The 23777-nt window shown below is 42.2% G+C and overlaps 1 protein-coding gene across 3 annotated transcripts in view; it reads right to left on the bottom strand.

The window, feature by feature from the left end:
* SLC23A2 (solute carrier family 23 member 2) overlaps positions 1–23777 on the bottom strand; it is a 246869-nt gene that overhangs the window by 158624 nt on the left and 64468 nt on the right. Inside the window, exon 1 of one of the 3 annotated variants that reach the window (XM_077469484.1) lies at positions 7913–8007. The exons of 1 other annotated variant lie outside the window; for it this stretch is intronic. The gene's annotated coding sequence lies outside the window, so the exon portion shown is untranslated. Of the gene's footprint in view, positions 1–6970; positions 7120–7912; positions 8008–23777 lie in introns of those variants that run through there. One more of the 3 variants, XM_077469483.1, reaches the window with a different exon arrangement.

Raw genomic sequence — 23777 nt, 5'->3', positions numbered from 1 at the left:
GCTCATTAAGGCTGGATTCACACCTATGCATTTTTAGTGCTTTTTGCATTTTGCAGATTTGCACTACAGAACATGTTCCATGGGAAACCATGTTAAATGGACTGTAGTGCAAATCTGCAAAATGCACTAAAAATGCATAGGGGTGAATCCAGACTAAAGCTAAAAAACATCCATGTGTGCATGGACACATACGCCAACAGAGTGGAGTTTATGGGCTTTTAAAAAAAACGCCCAAACTCCAATAAACTGCAGTTTACAGGCTGTGTGTGAAGATAGCGGTGTGCTCCATCCAAGAGGGGTTACCTGCATGGGAGATGTGACCCTATGTTGGGGGAACTTCTTGCCCATAGAGCTGGGAGAGTGACTACGGCTACAAAGGTCCAGTGAGACCGGAAAAGCTGAGGTGACTAGCGAATCCACAGAGGAGGCTGGAGGAAGTGGGAGAACCCAGAGTGCTGGGAGAATTCAATCTAGCAAAGCCAGGAATGGGGCTTGAGCAGTATGGTACTGCAAACGTAGACTAAGCGAGTCGGAAGAGCCCAAGGTCGGGTGACAGGAGTGTGCAGCAGTGCTGCTGACTGAAGAGCCAGCTCGCTCTGCAGTTTTTGTTAAGAGAGAAGTATGGGTTTGGGTTTTTCAGATTCATACTTATCTAGCTGAGAGGCTCAGGGGCGGACTGGCTCAGGGACATCAGCCGACAGTGGGCTTCAGCCTGCTGTCTGCTAAAATCGGATCCCTGGAGTGCAGCACGAAGTGCACTTGTGATCCACAGGAGACGTACAGCCAAACAAGCTTTGGCTGTACTTCTCCTTTAATACGGTTTTGCATGAAGCTGAAACACCTGCCTGGGCAAGGTAATGAACTTTTTTTTTTTTTTTTATAAAAGTGGTCTACCAGACCCTTAACTATAGTTCCTGCCTGATGTTGACTCACTGTACAAACGCATCTACCATGAGAGCTAATACCCACCATATCAGGGTTACCTCTAGCACAGTTTCTATAATTTTCATTGTACTAGGGTAGCAATAGCAACCTTAGTTTAAATGTCATAGTGTACACCAGGCATGTCCAAAGTCCGGCCCGCGGGCCAATTGCGGCCCGTGGTCCGGTTTTGAACGGCCCGCCTGGTCTTTCTCAATTTATTGTGCTGCGGGATCAGGGCTGTCAGATCAGCCGATCCCCGGCACTGTGAGAAGCTCCGTGAGCTTCAAAAGTGAAAGTAAAGTGCAGAGGATTGTGCTGTGCTCTCTGCTTCCCCCTACAGTGCAGTACCCGGCTGAATGAGGAAGCTGCAAAGGTACTGTACTACAAGCTAGATTAGTGTTAAAAAGGCCTTTATTCATGTGTGTGTGTGTGTATGTATGTATGTGTATGCATGTGTGTGTATGTGCACATGTGTCTGTATGTGTGTGTGCACATGTGTCTGTATGTGTGTGTGCGCACATGTGTCTGTATGTGTGTGTGCACATGTGTCTGTATGTGTGTGTGCACATGTGTCTGTATGTGCACATGTGTCTGTATGTGTGTGTGTGCACATGTGTCTGTATGTGTGTGTGTGCACATGTGTCTGTATGTTTGTGTGCACATGTGTCTGTATATGTGTGTGTGCACATGTGTCTGTGTGTGTGCACATGTGTCTGTATGTGTGTGTGCACATGTGTCTGTATGTGTGTGTGTGCACATGTGTCTGTATGTGTGTGTATGTGCACATGTGTATGTATGTATGTGTGTGTGCACATGTCTGTATGTGTGTGTATGTGCACATGTGTATGTATGTATGTGTGTGTGCACATGTCTGTATGTGTGTGTATGTGCACATGTATATGTATGTTTGTGTGTGTGCACATGTGTCTGTATGTGTGTGTGCACATGTGTCTGTATGTGTGTGTGCGCACATCTGTCTGTATGTGTGTGTGTGTGCACATGTGTCTGTATGTGTGTGTGCACATGTGTCTGTATGTGTGTGTGCACATGTGTCTGTATGTGTGTGTGCACATGTGTCTGTGTGTGTGTGTGCACATGTGTCTGTATGTATGTGTGTGTGCACATGTGTCTGTATGTATGTGTGTGTGCACATGTGTCTGTGTGTGTGTGTGTGCACATGTGTCTGTATGTATGTGTGTGTGCACATGTGTCTGTATGTATGTGTGTGTGCACATGTGTCTGTATGTATGTGTGTGTGCACATGTGTCTGTATGTATGTCTGTATGTATGTGTGTGCACATGTGTCTGTATATATGTCTGTATGTGTGTGCACATGTGTCTGTATGTATGTCTGTATGTGTGTGCATTTATGTCTGTATGTATGTGTGTGTGCCCATGTGTCAGTATGTATGTCTGTGTGTGTGTGTGTATGTGTATGTGTGTGTCTGTATATATGTCTGTATGTACGTGTGTGTGCACATGTGTCTGTATGTCTGTATGTGTGTGTATGTGTGTCTGTATGTATTTCTGTAGGTGGCTGTAAGTATGTGTATGTGTATGCATGTGTCTGTATGTATGTCTGTATGTGTGTGTGTATGTGTATGTGTGTGCGCACATGTGTCTGTATGTATGTCTGTATGTGTGTGCATATATGTCTTTATGTATGTGTATGCATGTGTCTGCATGTGTGTGTGCACATGTGTCTGTATGTATGTGTGTGTGCACATGTGTCTGTGTGTGTGTGTGTGCACATGTGTCTGTGTGTGTGTGTGTGCACATGTGTCTGTGTGTGTGTGTGTGCACATGTGTCTGTATGTATGTGTGTGTGCACATGTGTCTGTATGTATGTCTGTATGTATGTGTGTGCACATGTGTCTGTATATATGTCTGTATGTGTGTGCACATGTGTCTGTATGTATGTCTGTATGTGTGTGCATTTATGTCTGTATGTATGTGTGTGTGCCCATGTGTCAGTATGTATGTCTGTGTGTGTGTGTGTATGTGTATGTGTGTGTCTGTATATATGTCTGTATGTACGTGTGTGTGCACATGTGTCTGTATGTCTGTATGTGTGTGTATGTGTGTCTGTATGTATTTCTCTAGGTGTCTGTAAGTATGTGTATGTGTATGCATGTGTCTGTATGTATGTCTGTATGTGTGTGTGTATGTGTATGTGTGTGCGCACATGTGTCTGTATGTATGTCTGTATGTGTGTGCATATATGTCTTTATGTATGTGTATGCATGTGTCTGCATGTGTGTGTGCACATGTGTCTGTATGTATGTCTGTATGTGTGTGCATATATGTCTTTATGTATGTGTATGCATGTGTCTGCATGTGTGTGTGCACATGTGTCTGTATGTATGTCTGTATGTATGTGTATGCATGTGTCTGCATGTGTGTGCGGCGTGCATTTGTCTGTATGTGTGCCTGCATTTGTGCGCTTGTGTCTGTGTGTATGTTACTTTTAATCCGGACCCCCATTCTTATACCATCAAAACTGCTTTTGTAGGGCTTGTGTGTGATATTAGCCAGGACTCCTGCTCCTCTGAAAAGCAATCCATGCACAGATCTCTTTGCAGAGGCATTTGAATGGTGGTAAAGAGGCATTATGTTGCCTCCTCACCACCTGCTTTAAGCCCGTAAATGCAACATCTGTGTGGCTGCGTACTGTGTGTAGGGCAGCCCATTAGTTTCAATGGACTTCCCTACTCACAAAAATGCAGGGAAAGAAGCCCCCAAGCTTTTTTTTTTTTTTTTTTTTATTGCACTGCACCAAAAGCACCCTACATTTTCCAATGTGTGGGGTACCATTAAGAATTAACGGTGCCCCCTAAAGTTCAGAGCATTCGTCTGTGTGTTGGGAACGAGTGCAACAAAGGCAAGAGAATTCTTGTTGGGTTGTGTATTAGTGCTCGGATGGACACACTTAGACCGAATTTTCAATGGTTCAAAGAATGTCAGGCAAAATGGTCGGCCCTCAGGCATGTTCACTTCATCAAATCTGGCCCACTTTGAAAAAAGTTTGGACACCCCTGGTGTACACCCTTAAACAATGGCTGGGATCTGATTGACACACATCTCTGCCTCTTTCACATTAATGAAATGTTTTAAACTCCCCCGCCACCTTGAAAGCCTTATTCATACAGTGTTGGATGCAGAAGAGCATCTGACAACGTGCACCGTACAGGCTCTCCCTATGGGCACACCATAGAAGACAATGAATGATCCACAGAAACTTTTCATTGTCGATTTGCAATGCCCACTCCCCAACCACAATGTCTGATCCACTCGGCGCACACTTTTAGAGCAAAAAGTTGCAGGTTGTTAAGCAGAGGTCACAAGCACCTGCAAAATGGGCATTAAAGCCCAGTATAAATGCGTCTTTATGGTTTTGATCCACCTCCGGGGGTGCCAGTACATAGAAAATAACAAACAACACAGGGTGAGCTGGGGCAAAAAATGTGAAATGCTGGACTTTACCCACCACAAGGACATGGAGCTAAATCAAAGGATTACTTACAGTTCTATCACATGCCATGAACTTGGCGTTAAGGTTCGACAAAAAGTCTCTTTATAAAAGAATTGCTGAATGTATAGCTGGCCATGCTAAATTATATGTTTACTTATTTTGCTAAAGCTCATTTTACAGCATTCCAGGAAATATGATTAAGGGGAAAAAAACTCAATTTAGATATTATTTAGTATTATTACAAGCTTTTAAAGTGCCCCCTGTGAAAGGGAACATTGTTCTTTTTCTTTGAAAATGCAAATATTTCTAACAGAGTCAACATTTATTATACTTCTCTAGATAACTATAGAGAACAGTACTAACCCTACAGAAAAGTAAAGCCGGTCACAGATGGTTTGAATCTCAGCAAGGACCAACTGAGATTCGAACTATGTATTGGCTATGTATCGTTCAGCTTGGATACAACCAGCCTGCTGGATTTTACATGTGATTATTGCTAACGGCTATTATAGCAGCTAGTAGTAATCATTGTGTTCTCTCTGTGAGGATGGCTCCCCCCCCCCGGCGGTGGAAGACAATGGCTCCACGAGAAGGATTCCCCCATTACCACTGACTGTTGATGGGGGACTCAAGTGATTTTCAATCCTGCATTGCATGGTCGCAGGAAAGAAAATTGCTCTGTTTAGTCATGTTGAACATTTCCGACTGGATGACATGGATAACGTAAACGTCTACATAAGGATGGTGGAACTATTGTAGGTTATTGTTCAGTTAAACTTTCTGGCAGATCTTTAATTTTAAGCTTCCCCAGCCTCCAGAGCTACTCTTAAGCTACAAATACTTACAGGAATAGCTCCATCTAGGTACCCAAAGCTTCTGCATTGCGTCCAAGTCTGAGCCACTGCTGGAGTCTGTGCAGGTAGAGGCACCAACAGGTTCACCACTGCCAGCACAGGCAATAAGTATTTGTGCCTCGTGCAGATCTTGTCCCCAACCACAAATCAACCCCAGGGGCATCGCCTGGCCGTAGCTGGAGGGACCTGATCCTGGCAAATACATTCAAGAGATCCTAGCTAATGTCTTTCAAGCAGCATGGTGGGAGCTTCAATACTGGGTATGGGTCCACTAGGAGTTTGTTCAAAGTGTGTTTTTCATTTTTGTATTAATTAGATTACCGGTAGATTCATATTGTCGATCCAAATTACTGCTTTATAAATAGCATTCAAGTAGCTGCCTCTTTTCCTATATTATTGTGTGTATATATATATATATTATTAATTAAAAAAAAACACATACACAATCAAAAATAGGTAAAATACCTAACACATATACATCTACATACAAAAATAGTTAAAATTCATTCTCTCTCTCTCTCTTTATACATCAACCATAACATTATGACCACCCACCTAATATTGAGTATGGTCCCTTTTGTTAAACGTTCCTGACCCATTGAGGCATGGACACCAAAGTAACATCCACATGGAAAGACCCAAAGGTTTCCCAGCAACACATTGCCCAAAGCATCATGCTGACTCTGCCAACTTGCCTTCTTATACCGCATCTTGGTGCCATCTCATCCCCAGGTAAGTGACGAACACGCACCCATTCATCCACATGATGTAAAAGAAAACGTGATTCATCAGACCACGTTCATGAGACCATTGTAGATGCTTTTGGCTGTGGACATGGGTCAACATGGGCTTCTCCGCCCCATTGACAAGAAACTGTGATGCTTTCGCCACATCTACTTCATAGACAACATGTTAACTTGCTGCCTAATATATCCCAGCAATTTTCACATGCCATTGTAACAAGATATTCCCTTTACCGGTCAGTGGTGATAATGTTATGGCTGATCAGTGTGTATATAACACACACACATACATATATATATATATATATATATATACACATGCATATACAGAACAATCTCCCTTTCCTCCTCCCTCTCCCTCTCGCTATCACTCAAACTCTCCATTTCTCTCCCTACTGCTTTCTCCGTCTCCTTCTCTATACAAAACACATGTACTCTGTAAACTTAAAAAAAAAATTAAATAAAAAGCATAGAGTGATGACAAAGCTACACTGTAAGCGTTCGGAAAATTACGATGAGACCAGCAGTTGACGATATGCAGGAGAAAATTAACAGTCCATGAAAATGTACAAATAAAATGGGCATATAAGACAAAGCAATCAATACGTGAAAGTAAGATAAAAATTACAATCACAACAAATTAATGATACATATCAAAGCAGTACATTAAAAAAACTGCAGAGTCACAGATAAGCAGCCAAAAATCTGAAGGGCATAATTAACCATTCCGGAGTGTCTTCATTCTTCAGCTCTCTCCCTTAAAAAGCCTCCAGACATCAACTCCTGTACCTGCTGAACTCAGAACAAAGACCGAACAAGAACACAGCGCCGCACAACAACATGTGTCATTGTCACCACACCAAAAATTAAACCATACTATAAAAAAAGCTTGTATACTTGATGGAAAAAAGGTAATACAGAGGAAAGGGAAAGCCGGTGATCAGTAGGCTCTAGGAGCTGGACGCATGGCCTCTTACCTGGAATAGAGTTTACAGCTCAGGAGCAGCACATGTGACTCCGGTGAGGATCACTCGCTGTCTGATATCCCTTCCAGCATGTCATTGTACAATAGCACAGCGTGCTTATTTAACCAGGACTCTTCAGTTCTTATGCAATGCAGCATAGTGTTCCGGCATGTTAAGTAACGTCACTGCAGTCGCCTTGACTCACCAGACAGCCCCATCTAATGGCCATATTGACTAACTGCACAATCAGTGAAAACCCATCCAACAAAAGGACTTTATATAGAAATGGCTGTGTTGGCCAAAATATGTATAACCAATCAGGAAAACGCTATATGTTAGAAAAGCATTACTTTCTATAAGTAACACTCTTCTATGTGGATGCTTTTGCGAGTAATTACTTACACCGGATACAAAAAACAAAACAAAAAAACGACATATATTTAAAAAGTGTCTGGCTAGTAGACAAGTCTCATACTGTGTAAGCTATTCTGATTCAGAATACTTTATTGATCCCAAAGGGAAATTACTAAAATACAATTACATTCAACAAGACATAAAAATCACAATAACAAGGCACAACAATAAAATGAACAATAACACATACATCTAAATATAATAATGTAATCAGCCATATCATCTTATTAAAATACTGCACAGAACAAATAACACCAGTTAAAAAAATAACAGAAAATCAAAGTACCAACATGCAAAACGAAATCACTTTCTCTAACATTACCCAAAAATCGTTACGCATAGTTAACCTAATACCAACATAATATAAAAACAACATAAAAATCTGGATCATAAACCAGATTAAATCCTCAGATCCAACATTCATAGAGAACATTACAGTAATCTTTAGGTTTAAAGTGATATTAAAGGATATCATTTTTTTTAAAAATAAAAGAGATATAATTACCTACTCTGTGCGACAATATTACACAGGTCCCTTACCATCCTTCTGGTAGTCCCCTGCCCACACTGTCAGCACCCGGCTTTCTAAGAATGCACCCGGAGGAGCAAAGGAGGCACCTGTGCTTGTGTGCTCCTGAGTCAGGCTGTGTGTGTGTGTGTGTGTGTCATCTCATTATGCTGGTAAGCTACACCTCCACACAGAGGTGTGACTGACAGCAGCAGTAGCCTACGGCTCTGCTGCCCTCACTTTCCCCTGTGAAAGCAGGAAGTGGGTAGAGTGGTGCTGGAGTGGTGACAGCAGCAAGGTAAGTGTTTAGGGATGGGGGTGGGTAAGACAGGTTGTGGGGCATTTGTTTACCTTAATGCAGAGAATGCATTAAAGTAAAAAAGCTTCAGAACCACTATAAAGGGATACCCTTTATTGGCCAACAAAGCAGAACTTCACCTAAAAAAGGGACATTCCGTTTTATGCCCTCCTTCCAGGTGAGTCCACTGGAAGTTTACCTGCCCATGCCCTCCTGGGACACATCACAGATCACCTATGGGTCCATTCACAAAGTGCAGCAAAAAAATTTCGCCAGCACACCAAGGATCTCCAGAGTGGGTCCAAAGTTTTAATCAGGGATCACATTGTTACAGCAGATTGTGACATTTCATAGCCACGCAGGACCTCTTCATCAGGCTTGTGACGTCATCCTGCGTGGATCCTGCATGACTACGAAATGTTGCAATCTGCTGTAATGATGTGATCGCCGATTAAAACTTTGGACCCACTCTGGAGATCCTTGGTGTGCTGGCGACATTTTTTTGCTTTGAGTTGACACAGTTCCATCCATTGGTCCCTACAGGACCCACTTAGATGCACAACCATTTCTACAGAAACGTGTGCGATGGGATTAGTGAATTTCATGTACAAAGAACAGCATGGCACGCCGGTATCAGGGACCCTAAATCTGTGGAAGAACTGGCCCAGGTGAGAACACCTCTAGATCCCTGGACAGTTAACATTTCATGAGTCATACTGCAGAAAATATACATGTGATATTAGTCTACAAATTAGCATATTTCTGATCAGCCATAGTGATTGTTACATAGAATTACAATCTGTAATTTGAATTTTAAACACATGGCGCCTCATACAAACCCCTAAGACACATCAGGTAGAAGAACAGCTACAGAGCAGTCCTTGGATTTAATATTGTTCAATGCTATGATGCAATGTGAAATCCACATCTAGACACAAAAAACCCCATAAAATACCAAAGACTATATACCAATAGTTAAACATTACATAAAAAATTAGCCTTTGCCGTGTCTTTCCCAGACACTCCTACAAAAACACAAAATCATGCAGATTACACAATATTATATTTGTTCTAGAAAAGAATTTGGATTTCATTACAGCTTGAATAAATACATTAAAAGGGAAAAAAGTTGAATGGCAGGCATTTATTCAAGTCCTGTTACATAAATATTTAACAAAAACCACATGAGAATCCTATTTATTAAAAATAAGCTTGTGAATGTAATTATGCAGAGTATTTTTTTAAACGTATTATTGTAAGTTTATCAAAATGTTAAATTTAATAGAATGTTATGTACTTTGTGTTTTTCAGATTTTGCAGTGTGTATGTAACCAAAGCTGTACTGTAGGTCATATATCCGACAGCATAAGCAATCTTGCTGAAATTGCACCGCTTCCGCACAAAAAAAAAAAAAAAAAAAAAAAAAAAAAAAAAGTACAGGCATCCCTTTTTTATTTTGATGCACTGGATTCGGATTGCATGGGTGTTCATAAACATGTGATCAGATTCTAGCAAATGCACTGCGTTCTGCTTTTGGGGCATTAACTTTTAGTTCGTTTAGATGAACACAGTGCGTTTTGCTATGCTGGTGGTGGGATGCGATGTGGGAAACGCAGAGATTCCTGTGCGTTACCCGCATAACATTAGTGTGAACCGAGCCAGACTCTCAGTGAATGTTGTAAACAGGACAAATAGAGAGGGTGAATTTCCATAATGAGGGCGCAGACGGCAATAAAAACAGGCGTATATAACCTCAAGGAGAGAGCATAAGTTTTGTAGCAATCAATAACCCCAAGAGAGAGGGGAGGACAGGCCACACAGTAGCTAAGTGATTTGAATACCAGCCATGGCACTACCTGCCTGGAGTTTGCATGTTCTCCCTGTGCCTGCCTGGGTTTCCGTTCTTCCACACTCCAAGGACATGCTGGTAGGTTAATTGGAACCTGTCTAAATTGGCCCTAGCGTGTGTGTGTATGAATGTGAGTTAGGGGTCTTTGATTGTAAGCTCCTTGAGGGCAGAGACTAATGTGAATGTGCAATATATATGTAAATCACTGGGTAAATAGACGGCACTATAAAATTATTTTACTGGTAAGTACAAAAATCCTGTTTTCTTTTTCATACATCAGGGGACACAGAGCAGGATTAACATGACTAACTGGGATGTCCCAAAAAACTGTTAACAAGAGGAGGTAGAGACACTCACCACCACCAGGCCCAAAAAGCTGCACAGCAGCCCGCAAGACACTATGACCAAATCCACCATATTCAGCAGCAGTTACGCTCACCTTATAAAAACTCATAAAAGGTGTGAACTGAAAACCCGGTTTCAGCCTTGCATACATGTCCCATAGAGGCCTGATGATTAATAACCCAAGAGGCCTCTACACTCCTGTTAGAGTGAGCCGTAGCAAGAAACTGCGGACTCCTTCCCCTCAAACTATTGGTTTGAGAAATCAGCTGCCAAATCCAACGTGAAATGGACTAGGTAATAGCTGGCTAGGACCTTTTGGAAGGGCAAATAGTAAATCCGACTGCCTAACTGCAGCATTCAATTTCAAACACATGTTTATGGCCCGTACCACATCCAATGTGTAAAAAGCGCTAAAAATGTCTTGATGAAGACGAAACTACCTTAGACAAAAAGAACAAAAGTGAACGAAAAACTACCTTGTCGTTATGGAGTATCAGAAATGGCTCCCTACAGAAAAGAACCGCCAATTCCGATAACCTCCTTCTCGAGGTAAAAGAGACCAGAAAGACAATTTTCCAAGTCAGCAGCACTAACAGAAGATCCCGGATTGGGTCAAATGGTGGTCTCTGTAAGATTGGCAATACCAATTTGAGATTGCACAGAGGCAATGAAGACCTAATTGGAGGTACCATATGCATAACTCCTTGAATGAAAGCTTGTACTCGCGAAGCCCTTAAAGCCAGCAACTGTAAAGAAGGATGGCAGATCAGACTTTGTTGTAGGAAGTCTGAGCGACCTGCCAGGTTTACAATGTCGGAATACAAAGCCCTCCTGGGATACTAAAATCCCTGCTCCTGAAATATTAATTGTGGGACCCTGCCCAGCACTGCACAGCCTTTGCAGCGAAAACTCCAGCCTCAAACTTCACTTTGAATTTGGCCAAAAATCACAAAATCATAAAAATCACAACTATCTACTGGTTGAAAAGCCTCATTTTCCTCCCTAGGCAAAAGTGCTTTTGTTATCTGGCTATGTTCATTGCTAAGGCTGGTCCGTACTTAAAGCAGAGCTTCATCCAACAGGAGAAATTCCTCTTACTTGCATCCTCCCACCCTCCTCTTTGACAATTGGCACTTTGAGGGGGGGTGCACTTAGTTAAGATGCCAGCGCCCGGACCTGAAGAGTCGGCTTGGGTGAGGAGAGTGCTGGATCCCTGGACAGGCACATGTCCTTATAATAAAGGTCAGCAGCTACAGTAGTTGTAGCTTCGGACTTGTAATTTTTTGACTGCAGCCTCCACGCATCTAAAGCAATACAAGCCATGGGAATGAATGCAGCAAATGGCACATATACATAGTAGGAGCTGCAATGCTCTACTCATTGGTATACCTAAATACACTACCAACTTCAATATGTACAAAATTCTGCAGCCAGAATCCTGACTAGCTCTGGTACAAGTGATCATATTACCCCATCCTGGATTCCTTGCACTGGCTTCCTGTCAGGTTTCGCATGGACTTTAAGATGCTCTTGCTCACCTATAAGGTCTTCATAGCTTGGCACCCCATTATCTCTCTGAACTTTGATCAGCTTAACCCCCCCCCCCCCCCACTCCTCAAATTCTCTGTGTTCCCCCTACTTACTTATACTCAATGGGGGACAGAGCCTTCTCCCGCTATGCTCCAAAACTCTGAAATTCACTTCCAAAGAACATCAGAGAGTCATCCTCTCTAAACTCATTCAAATCAAATCTGAAAACTTTTTTTGGACAAGCTTTTTCACATAATTGTCCCTTTTTACGTTATGTTATCCTGTGTATTTCTTGTGTTTTCCTTGTAAGAAGCTACATTTAAAATGTGCTGTATAAAATAACATTTATTATTATTATTTCTACCTAGACTTCACTAAGGGTCATTTCACACGGGCTTGTCCGTGTATGGACTCCACTGTGCTCAGCAAGCATCAATCTGCTGATCCCCCCTGAGCAGGCGGATGACAGGTCTGTCTCCACTCACTGTGCAGAGATGGACCTGTCAAAGCCCCACTGTCCTCTATGGAGATGATAAAATGGACCGCCTGTCCGTTTTCATCAGATCTGATTCTCCAGACTGTTTCACAAACAGGATCGGATATCGGTGGACATCAGCGGACATGTCACCGTAGGGCTGAATGGAGCGTCTGATCAGGTCCGTCTGAAACAATGACAGGTGGACCTGATCGGAAAGTCTATGTGAAAGAGCCCTGAGGGTTGAGACAAAAAAAGTTAAGAACAACTTTGTTAGAAATAAAGTTGTGATTTATTACTGGACAATCAAGAGCAACACAAAAATAAACAGAAAACTGTTAACTATTATATTATAGGGTACGCTGTGTTGGAGGTGGAAAAATAATGCATGTTTGTTCCAACTGTGGCTCCACAGTAAACCTGGTAAACTGACACTCTAGGAGAAAAGTCTGTAGGTAGCATTCAGGCTGCTGCCCCAACACCATGCCCACTAACAACAAAGGGTCCTTTCACACAGGGGCAGATCAGTGATGATCCGCCCCCATGGATATCCGTTTGCACAGCAGGGATCGCCAGAACGATCTCCGCTGAGCAGGCAGAGGACAGGTCCGTCTCTGCACACTGCGCAGGGACGGACCTGTCACAGCGCTACTCTCCCCTATGGGAGATCAGGTGACGACGGACCGCAATGTCCGTCGTCACCCGATCCGATCATGGATGGAAAAATAGCTTTTTCCTCCGTCACACTTTTTCGGATCGGAGTGGGTCGGATGTCAGCGGACATGTCACCGCTGACATCCGACGCTCCATAGAGCTCTATGGAGCATCCATTCAGGTCCGCCTGAAAAACTGACAGGCGGACCTGAACGGATCGGTGGTGTGAAAGGGGCCTTAGAGTACACATTCTGAACCGTCCAGCTGGAGGTGTTTGCAAAGGAACAAAACCACCCAAAGATAATACTCTTTTTGCCATAGTGTGAATGAGCTGCTGGTAACATGTTACAATCTGGTTTCCAACCTATACAATGCATTCAAGTTTTACCTTACTATGCAAGCCATCTCACTGACTAGTTGTAAAACAATGATGATGTAAATATACATCAAAGCCTTGTACAAACTATAGTTTATTTCATGCAACCCATTGAGCTACATGAAGAAAAAAAAAAGGCCGGTTCAAGTCAGTGATGCTGTACTAATGATCTGACATTAGTCCAGCGATCCCCCCTGCTGAGCTTTTGTGTTCTGACAGGGGGGGACAGCCCCCGCCAGAACACTCCAATCAGCATGGTGTGCCATTGGCTGAGAGTTCTGATTGGGAGTTGGTTGGCTGCTGGTTTTCCAGCATGCACATCCAACAGACCAACATACACACAGCCGAGTACCGGATTTTTTTTTTTTTAACCAGTCGATGTCTCCCAACATTTGGCCCGTGTATACCAGCTTTACACTCATCTTTCACTGGCTTGTCAGAGGCAATTATAGTGCATTAGCGCATGTATAGCCAAAACTTTTTTTTTTTTTACCAATTACTTACTTTAAAAATGACTAGTGTCATAACTGATCACATGTGCAGCACCATGCCAGTTATAGATCAAACAGAGGCGAAAATGGCAGCCTCCTTTGCTAAAAAGGATAGAAGGGTTTAGTTCCTCTCTAAAGGTGTAGACGCTGGGTTTCCAGCATTGTATATTAATGAGGACAAACCTGGGAAGGGCACATTACTCAACATTGTTCAACAAAAGTTACACGTCCTCCCAAAAAACATCTAAAAAGTAAGAAAAATTTGAAAAGTAGGCATGCTGTGTGAATGAGAACACAACATATAGTGGGCTTTTCTCAAATTTGACAGAAAATGCAGAAATATGCTCTAAGGATTTCTACTTTTTTCATCTCGGAGACAATAATGGTCAATAAGAGAAATATAAGAATCAACAGGGACATAAACAGCAATACAAACTTGACAAAAGTTCTAACCCTTCTTCCTTACTCTATTAAAAACAAAAAAATACAAGTTATACTTTTTGTTCATACACCTAAAATGGTAAGGAAATATTCCCACAGAATTTCCTCAACCCCTTGCCCCTTGTTTACAGTCATCTACCAACGTCTGTGCATGCACCGTTTTGCCCTAAAGACTTTTAGAAGGCTGGTAGATGGCTAGAAGTCCACATGTCTACCAGCATCACAGAAGTCTATGTTGCCAAACTGCACATGCTCAGACACCAGATCAAGAAATGGGCAGAGGGCACGGAAACTGTGGGAAAGTCAACTTGCCCTTTAAAGTGATTGTAAAACCCTAGGACAAAAAACAAAAACAAAAAAAGACTGCAAGACAAAGGCATAATGAGCTAGTATGCACAGCATACTAGCTCTTTATGAATTATTTAACTGAGATCGAAGCCCCTGCAGCCATCCTCACTCCCAGAGTTACTTCCTGGTATCGCGGGCTTAGATGCTGTGATTGGCCGGAGCTGCGATGGCGTCATCGATGTGATTGGCCGAAGCTCCGGTAATGACACACTCACTGAAGCAATGGCACATATGTGCCGCTGCTTCAGTGCGCATGTGCCAATGATGTCGGAACATGCAAATACAGGGTATATCTCCTAAACTGTTCAGGTTTAGGAGGTATCCAGGGTAGCTACAGGTAAGCCTTATTATAGGCTTACCTGTAGCAAAAAGTGTGCTGTAAGGGTTTACAACCATTTTAAGTTTACTTGTCACTTTGCCATAAAAGGGTGAAACACAGGTTCACTTGAGGGGCAACAAAACACTCGCCGGCAATAAGAAGGAAGGGCAAAAAATTGCTGAGGAAGGCAGTGATTCATTCTGGGCTGTAGCACCAATGAAGAGAGAGCGCAAAAGGTCAGCAAAAGTAATGATCAAAAAATGTGCCATAAAATCCCATAATCTCTCCCTAATCTGTATTACTTCAGCTTCAGTACCAAGGATATAGTTTATAATGTATTATTAAAGATTAGCAAATAAAAAGGTTTAAAATGAATAAAACTACCGAGTCATCTGCGATAAACTATTTTGGCACAATCAACTGACATCGCCTCACAGTTCTGACAGTGCCGGAGATCAGGTGACCGTATGGCAAAATATCTGGGCACAAGAGAGTTTAGTCTCTCGTTCATCATTACTACTAATACAAAAGAAAAGATGAAAAGGAAAAAAGTGACAGGGCACTTTACAGCACTGCCATATGAGCCCTTAACAGAGAATGGGGATGATTTACTAAAGGCAAATCCACTTTGCACTGCAAGTGCACTTGAAATTGCACTGAAAGTGCACTTGGAAGTAAAGTCGCGTTAGATCCGAGGGGGAACATGCAAGGAAAATAAAAAACAGCATTTTAGCTTGCACATGATTGGATGATAAAATCAGCAGAGCTTCCCCTCATTTCAGATCTTCCGCTTAGATCTACAGCGACTGCACTTCCAAGTGCACTTGTAGTGCAAAGTGGATTTGCCTTTAGAAAATAACTCCCCCCCCCCCCCATTAGCAAACAAACACAAAATGGTGGATAAGCAGGTTAGTGGCAAGTCCCCCAAACCCCCAAAACACCCCCCCCCCCAACAATCTGCCATCACTCTGTTTCCCAAAGCCTTAAGGAACTGCCCAATACTTCTAGCTTTCTTTCTTCCTATGATTCAGCACTCAGGCCTGTGTGGCCGAACACTGCCATTAGAGGGATGGGAAGTAATTGAGCCTGTGTTAACTATAGCACAGGGGTGTCTAACATTTTGACCTACCTGGATCACATTGGAATAGGCCCCTGTACACACGGTCGGACATTCTGACAACCAAATCCGTTGGATTTTGTCCGAAACTGTTGCATACACACGGTCAGACAAAGTTGTTGGAAAATCCAATTGTACATAACGTAATGACGTTATTTCGTTACGACGGGACTACGTTCAGGCTAGTAGCCAATAGCTTTGGTCTAGGAATTTGATCTGAGCATGCGTGGCACTTTGTCCGTCGGAGTAGGCTACATATGATAGGAGTATGTCCGATCGGAGCATTTTGTCGGAAAATCTTTACCGGCAAGTTGGAAAAGTTGGTCCGTCGGAAATAGTCCGATGGAGACCACACACAGTCGGAATATCCGACAAAATGGTCCGATAAGACACATTCCATCGGATTCTCCGACCATGTGTACAAGGGCTGAGAGGAACTGTCTTGGGCCACACATAAAATATACTAACAATAAGAAGAGCTCATGAGCAGAAAAAGTTGGGCAGATCACAAGTTAACTATCACTGATATAGGTAACATACTTGAGTAATAAAACTTCATTTTTTTTATATTTTTTATTATAAAAGTAAAAGGCAACATAAAACTAGTGTGATATTTGACCCTGGTTTTTGATAAACTAACAGATGAATATCTGGTTTGATGGATGGAGTAGCAATAAAATCTCAAAAGGTGCTCATCAGATATTTTGGTTCTAATTTTGCCCTTCGTATGCTTTCATGCTTGAAAATAATTGCTCACACATATAGTTGCTGCTGAAAACTGATGACATGAATAAGGTGTGATTGTGAAGAGTGGGAGATTTTCCTTTGAGAAGATGAAACGTATAAAAATCCAGTAAAAGAGACATTGTCACATTTTTCTTTGACCATATATATTTGCTAAGTGTAACTGCATTCTTACAATTTTGTGTTGGCTCACAGATTGGACACCACTTCTCCGACACAAACCTTACACAGAGATTAGACTCATGACTTTACTAGAAGAACAAGTAGTGTGGAAGAACAGGGAACGTGAGTATTAACAATTGGGTTCTGTCAAGGGACAGGCGATTATGGTGTTCAACAAAAACGTATCATTTCTTCTTTCGTAGATGTTAGAGAAATAAACCACCTTACAGTTTTCATATAATCTGTAGAAGAAATCTCAGTGTTTGTATTCCAGGGTCTACACTCTCCTGTAGAAAATGCCTAAACACGCAAAGGCTGTGGCAGAAGTATTTAGGACCTACAAGGCTTCACTTAAATATGGCTCTTGGATGGACTGATCCTTTAAGAGGGTGATCATCTTTGGGCCTGCTAACTTGTTTCCGAAAGGAGCAATTCTGTGTTCTTTGGCCAGCCCAAGCCACACTGAGGTCTTGCCAGAGGTGTGCTTGTTTGATTTACAAATCCTTATAGGACTATTTCTTAGCTCTTATTACATAATGATTAGCCTCCAAAAAGATGCTTTTTCAGCAAATAAGCACATTATTATCCAGTGCTTGCAGAATAGGCTCCAACAAGGTTGTGGAATTCAGCAATTGACACAAAACCCAGTCAGAATTTACCAATCACTTTTTTAGTACACTTTCCAAAATTGTATTTATTTTATTTATTTCAGGTACTGTATAGCGCGGTCAATTTGCACAGCGCTTCACATATACAGTATACTGCACACTCACATTAGTTCTTGCCCTTAAGGAGCTTGCAATCTAAGGTTCCTAATGCACATTTATACATACATATATATACTAGGGCAGCTTAGACAGGAGCCAATTAACCTACCAGCATGTCTTTGGATTGTGGAAGGAAACTGGTGTAGCCAGAGGAAAACTACAGAGGCACAGGGAGAGTATGCAAACTCCGGGCAAGTAGTGTCGTGGTCGGAATTTGAACCAGCAACCCTAGTATTGCCATGTGGAAGTCCTACCACTTAGCCACTGTGCTGTCCCAAAATTAAAGAAATAAATGATTGGTCATGAGCAACACTTTCACCGTTTCTTACCTGCACTTTCATAAAATACTTCCTTAAAGCAGGGGTTCTGCTAAAAATAAAAAATAAAAGTCAGCAGCTACAAGGAGTGCAGCTGCTGACTTTTAATAATTGGACACTTACCTGTCCCAGGGTCCAGCGATTCTGAGGGAGCAAAGCCCCGCTCGTCTCCCCCTCCTCTCTGCAGCGCCGGCATTGTAAGTGTGGGCACCCGGTTGTGGCTTCATAGCCGGGCACCCATTGCGCATCCGCGAGCTGTGCCGCAACTGGCCGAGCAATCATCTAAGACCTGTGACGTGTCCCAGATGATTGCCGGGGGTGATCTTCCTTCTGGTGCCGTGGTGCGCCGGGAGGAAGAAGGAGCTGGGACCCTCTCCCCCAAAAAATGGCATGCCAAGGGGTCACCTCCCTTAAAGCGGAAGTTCCATTTTTGGGTGGAACTCCCCTTTAAGAAACTCTTTAAACTGAAGTCATCAAGGCAGAGAAGTAATGCAGAAATAATGCACAATCCCTTTATTTGTACTTGTCATGGCAAGTCTGGATTTTTACAATGACCATTTTAGTAGAACACCTTCCCAAAGAGATTAGGTAATAAAACTAAGAAAATAAACTGGGTGTGCCTGCTCAAATAGCCACATAATCCAAGGAACTGCCATGTTTTTGGCATTAACAAGAAAATAAAAAGAATTGTAAGATGACAGCTCAGCTCTCAAGAGCCAAGTATACAACTAGAGGATTGATAACTGGAAGCAGTACATGAAATGGAATATAATCGGACTAGTGGCCAGGTATTTTCTCTGAAAAAGAAAAATGTCATGTTCCAAATTACATAATGACTAAAAAGTCATGTTCTACCAGCATGAGAATTAATGGCTGGCTCTGCTTGAACATTAGTGTCCCGATCACCTTTCAGCAGTAGTTACATGATCTAGGATTAGACATTTGCTTATATAACCCAAATAGAAATATTACAAACATAAAATGAGAAGTATAGCCAAAGCTTGTTTAGCTGTACTTCTTCCATGGATCACAGGAGTGCAATTCGTTTTGCACTCCCGTTACCCATTTTCAGCAGAGAGCGGACTGAAGTCTACTCTCTGCTGACATCACCAATGTCAGTCCAGGCACCGCGTCATCCCGACAATGGGAGTCTGGATCCGCCAGGTGCCGGGACTGACACCTGGCTTAGCCTCTCAGTGAGCTGCTGAGAGCCTGAGACGGCCGCTCCACCCCCTCCACAGCTCAGCACTCCAGTGAGCGAGGAGGGAGAAGAGCAGAGAGCTGTGACTAACAGTCTACAGCTCTCTGCTCACGGGGCTCTGAAAAACCGAGTGATCGGCGGTGTTGGATGGCTCAGTTCTCAGTGTAGAAGCGTCGGGGGGGCAGATGCAGCAACAGGCCGATGCTGCATCCACCAAGTTAAGTTTGAATCAGGAAAAACATTTTTTTTTTTCTTTACTTCTCTTTTAAGTGATTACAATTGTATTGCAACAAAATTATACAATGCCTTTTTTAGAGTATATAACCCATTGATGTTACCAAAAGAGTGAACCAGAAACCAGCACTCTATAGTATATTTTTGTTTTTAGGAAATAACACGTTCAAATAATCAAATAGTCTTTAGACCATGTAAAGGTGAAAAAACAAAATATTACTGTGAACCCTTCTTTAAATCTCACATCTACCCTTTGTCTCTATGCCCACAGTGTGAATAAACTCTCAACAGATATTCTGACCCTTATGTATCAATAGGTGAAATCAGGCTCAATGCAAATATCTTTCTTGCCTTCAGAGATCTCCTTTTCTTTTTGCCAAGATTCCACTGTCGTGGCGCTCACGTTGTTTCAAGCACAAAACCAAAAATATTGCATCCATCATGTTGCATATCACATTGCAATACAAAAGATATGCTTACATTATCATAAACAAACCACTCCCAAAATAGTGGTACATGTGCTTGTGCAAATCCACTTCATAAACACCACCGTGCTGGAACTCTATGGAAATAGCTCCTCACCAGAATATGCGACCCATGGTTCTCATCCAAACAGGCTTTATATAAATACACTGTATAAATTATACACGAGGGCTCTTCAAAAAGTGTCTGCACTTTTTTTTTACTCCAATATACAAAAAGTGTAGAAACTTTAACACCCCTTGTATATAAATATAGGGACATAGCCACCACTTGCTCACTTCTTGCTCTAAAGGCCCCTCAGATTGCTCAAGAGAAGAGTATGAGAAAACAAAGCTCATAATGTAGTAGGTTTAAGTCCAGAAGACAAAACCACATGTAAATGGTAAAATCAAAGATAGTGGGCCTCCAACTTCCACTTCCAGCCTGTGTGTTTGAAGTAATTTCCTTGACATGTTAGTCATGTGACTTTTTCAAGATGACGTTCCCAAAATAGCTTAAGTTTTTTTCCTTACCACAGGTACACAAATGTCTGAGTAGAAGCCAACTAATCTACCTGCACATTTTAGTGTGGTAACCACCAAATTACCTGGAAGAAGCCTATGCAAAAAGAAAGAAAAAACAAATCCCTGTTCCAAATGTCTCTGATGGCAATCAACCTCAAGATTCCAGCTTTGCCAAGTAAAAATACTAACCAGTCATTGTGCTGCCCACATGATGGATTTAGAATAACCATCATCATATTATCTAGGATATCCCTGTTATTCAACATAGCAACAAAAGCATGAAAAATGCCTTACCTAGGACATGGCATTTTGTTCTGATCTACTTGTACCCGTTTCCTCTCCAAGCATGATGGCTCAATGATTGGTGATGGAAGCACTAGGCAAGCAGGAGAACAAATTCTGCACCATATGTTTTTAGGGAAAGCTGTACCTCTGTATACTGTGGTCTCTATTCTACAAGAGCACACAAAAAAGGGACAAATATCTATTAAATTAAGGACTAGATTCCCTAGAAGCCAGCCACCACCTCCTTGTAAAAGGTACAGGGCCACAGAGACCTCAAAACTGAGAATGAACTGTGGGAAACCTCTCTATTTCTATCTATTGTGACTACTCCCATTTGGCTATGCGAGTGAGTGCTTACTATTTTATTCCGTATGCTTTGTTGGGTGCAAACCTCTGCAGCTACCTTGAGCAAGTCTGGAGCTTTCTTGTAGTTGGACCTTCAAAGTGAATAGGTGCTTTGTTTTAGTTTATTCGCTGCTATGTCCCAACATAGGTGCACTAATCATGCTAAAGCATAAACACTCACCGGCCACTTCATTAGGTACACCTGCTCAATTGCTTGGCAAGACAAATTATGAGAGAACGGCAACAGTAACTCAAATAACCACTCATTACAACCAAGGTATGCAGAATACCATCTCTGAATGCACAACAATCGAGCCTGGAAGCAGATGGGCTACAGCAGCCGAAGACCCCCCCGGGTGCCACTCCTGTCAGCTGAGAACAGAAAACTGAAGCTAAAATTCGCACAGGCTCACCAAACTTGAATAGAAGATTGGAAAGATGTTGCTTCATCTGGCGAGTCTCGATATCAGCTGCAAAATTCAGATAGTAGGGTCAGAATTTGGTGTAAAACGTTGTGAAAGCCATCCTGCCTTGTATCAACGGTTCAGGCTGGTGGTGGTGGTGTAATGGTGGGGGGATATTTTCTTGGCACACTTTGGGCCCCTTAGTATCAATTAAGCAGTGTTTAAACGTCATGGCCAAACATGTCCATCCCTTTACGACTACAGTGTCCCCATCTTCTGGTGGCTTCTTCCAGCAGGATAATGCACCATGTCACAAAGATCAAATCATCTCACCACTGGTTTCTTGAACATGACAATGAGGTCCCTGTACTCCAATGGCCTCCACACTCACCAGATCTCAATCCAATAGAGCACCGATGTGGTGGAATGGGAAATTGGCATCATGGATGTGCAGCCAACAAATCTGGAGCAACTGCGTGATGTTATCGTGTCAATATGGACCAAAATCTCTGAGGAATTTCCAACACCTTGTTGAATCTATGCCATGAAGAATTAAGGCAGTTCTGAAGGCAAAAGGGGATCCAACCCAGGACTAGCAAGGTGTATCTAATAAAGTCTCTAGTGACTGTAGACGGACATTGATGTTCACATGTACTTTACTATATACTAGAAACCCAACCGGTTTTAACAGAAATGTTTCAATTCCGTTTTTTTTTTTTTTTTGCGTTACATGGGGATGAATGCTGAGAATTGGTGTTTTTTCTATAACAGGAGCATCAATTTCACAGTATTCACTCTGTTTACCTATTAATATATCTGTCTCTACTGCCTGACTTATAACAGTATTATATATTGTATATCTTGAGAAGTCATGAATCACCATCACAACCACCGCAGTGTCCAATTACCAGTACTATAATAAGTCACACATCACACATATGCTTCCCACCTATGCTGCTACAATTCTATTCCTTGAACAGATCAGCTTTGTCATCCACGCTTCTGTAGCGCATCCTTTGTGGTCTTTTCCGAGATGACCTATGCTCTATCAATTGATATGGAGTGAACATTGCACACCAGGTTCACCGAAAACGTCTTAATTCCGCATGGAAAAGTCAGAAGACCATCCCATTTGGGATCTTCACACCCAACATGGGCTTAATACAATTTCTACATTCAAGCTCTTGTTGGTGAAACAAGTCAGTGAAGATTCCAGTTTGGGGTAATCATTTAAAACTGTACTTGGTGTGCAGCATTTGGTGGACTGCAAGTTGGTTCCGGAGCTGTGCCTATATCCAAGTTAAGGTTTTCGGAGCATCCAGTCAGAGCACTGTCCTCACCAAAATGGCTACCTGAGCCACTCAGAAGAAGCCCAAACCACCATTTAAACTAACATGTCCATACTAGAGCCTGTCACAAGCAGTATTTCCAGAATGAACACACTCTTCCATGAGGCAGCTTAACAAATAGAGGCTGAGCCTTGCCAAGTACGAGTACAATAAGTGGTATCAATTCCTCACTTTGAAAGCAAGGGAATATGACCAAGGCGGTTTTTTCTCTTGAAAAAGAAACCACTAGAACATCAGTGTCCCCCCCCCCCCCCCCCCCCCCCCAACAGAACAGACTTGCTTCAAGCCAAGTAAACCACAGCTTTATTGCAACATGCTTGTAGTAGCAATTACATCATCTATAAAAAGGTGTTGAATTTACCCTTAACCCAGATTCAGGGTCATGTACACCACAAAGTATTTGCTTGCATCATAATCCAACAACAGGGCGGCTCGAAGGGCAGGAACACCAATGTACTACAAGAGCAGATTGTCAACACAATGGGGGTTATTTACAAAAGGCAAATCCACCTTGCGCTACAAGTGCAAAGTGCACTTGAAATTGCACTTGGAAGTGTAGTCTCTGTAGATCTGAGGGGGACATGTAAGGAAGATAAAAAAAAAATAAAAAAACAGCATTTTAGCACACAATTGGATAATAAAATCAGCAGAGCTTCCCCTCATTTCAGATTACAGCGACTGCACTTCTAAGTATACTTTCAGTGCAATTTCAAATGCACTTTGCACTTGTAGTGCAAAGTGGATTTGCCTTTCAGAAATAACCCCCAATGTGTTAAGTGTTGGACCAGGCCTGTACTGGAAATACAGAATACAAAGTACTCTAGTGGAATTCTGCAACCAAATAAAAGCACATCGAACAT

The sequence above is a fragment of the Lithobates pipiens genome, unplaced genomic scaffold, assembly GCF_037356315.1.
Source record: "Lithobates pipiens isolate NorthernLeopardFrog02 unplaced genomic scaffold, aLitPip1_a1.2 Scaffold_8, whole genome shotgun sequence".
Classification (NCBI taxonomy): domain Eukaryota; kingdom Metazoa; phylum Chordata; class Amphibia; order Anura; family Ranidae; genus Lithobates; species Lithobates pipiens.
This window is presented reverse-complemented; position numbering and strand designations above follow the sequence as displayed.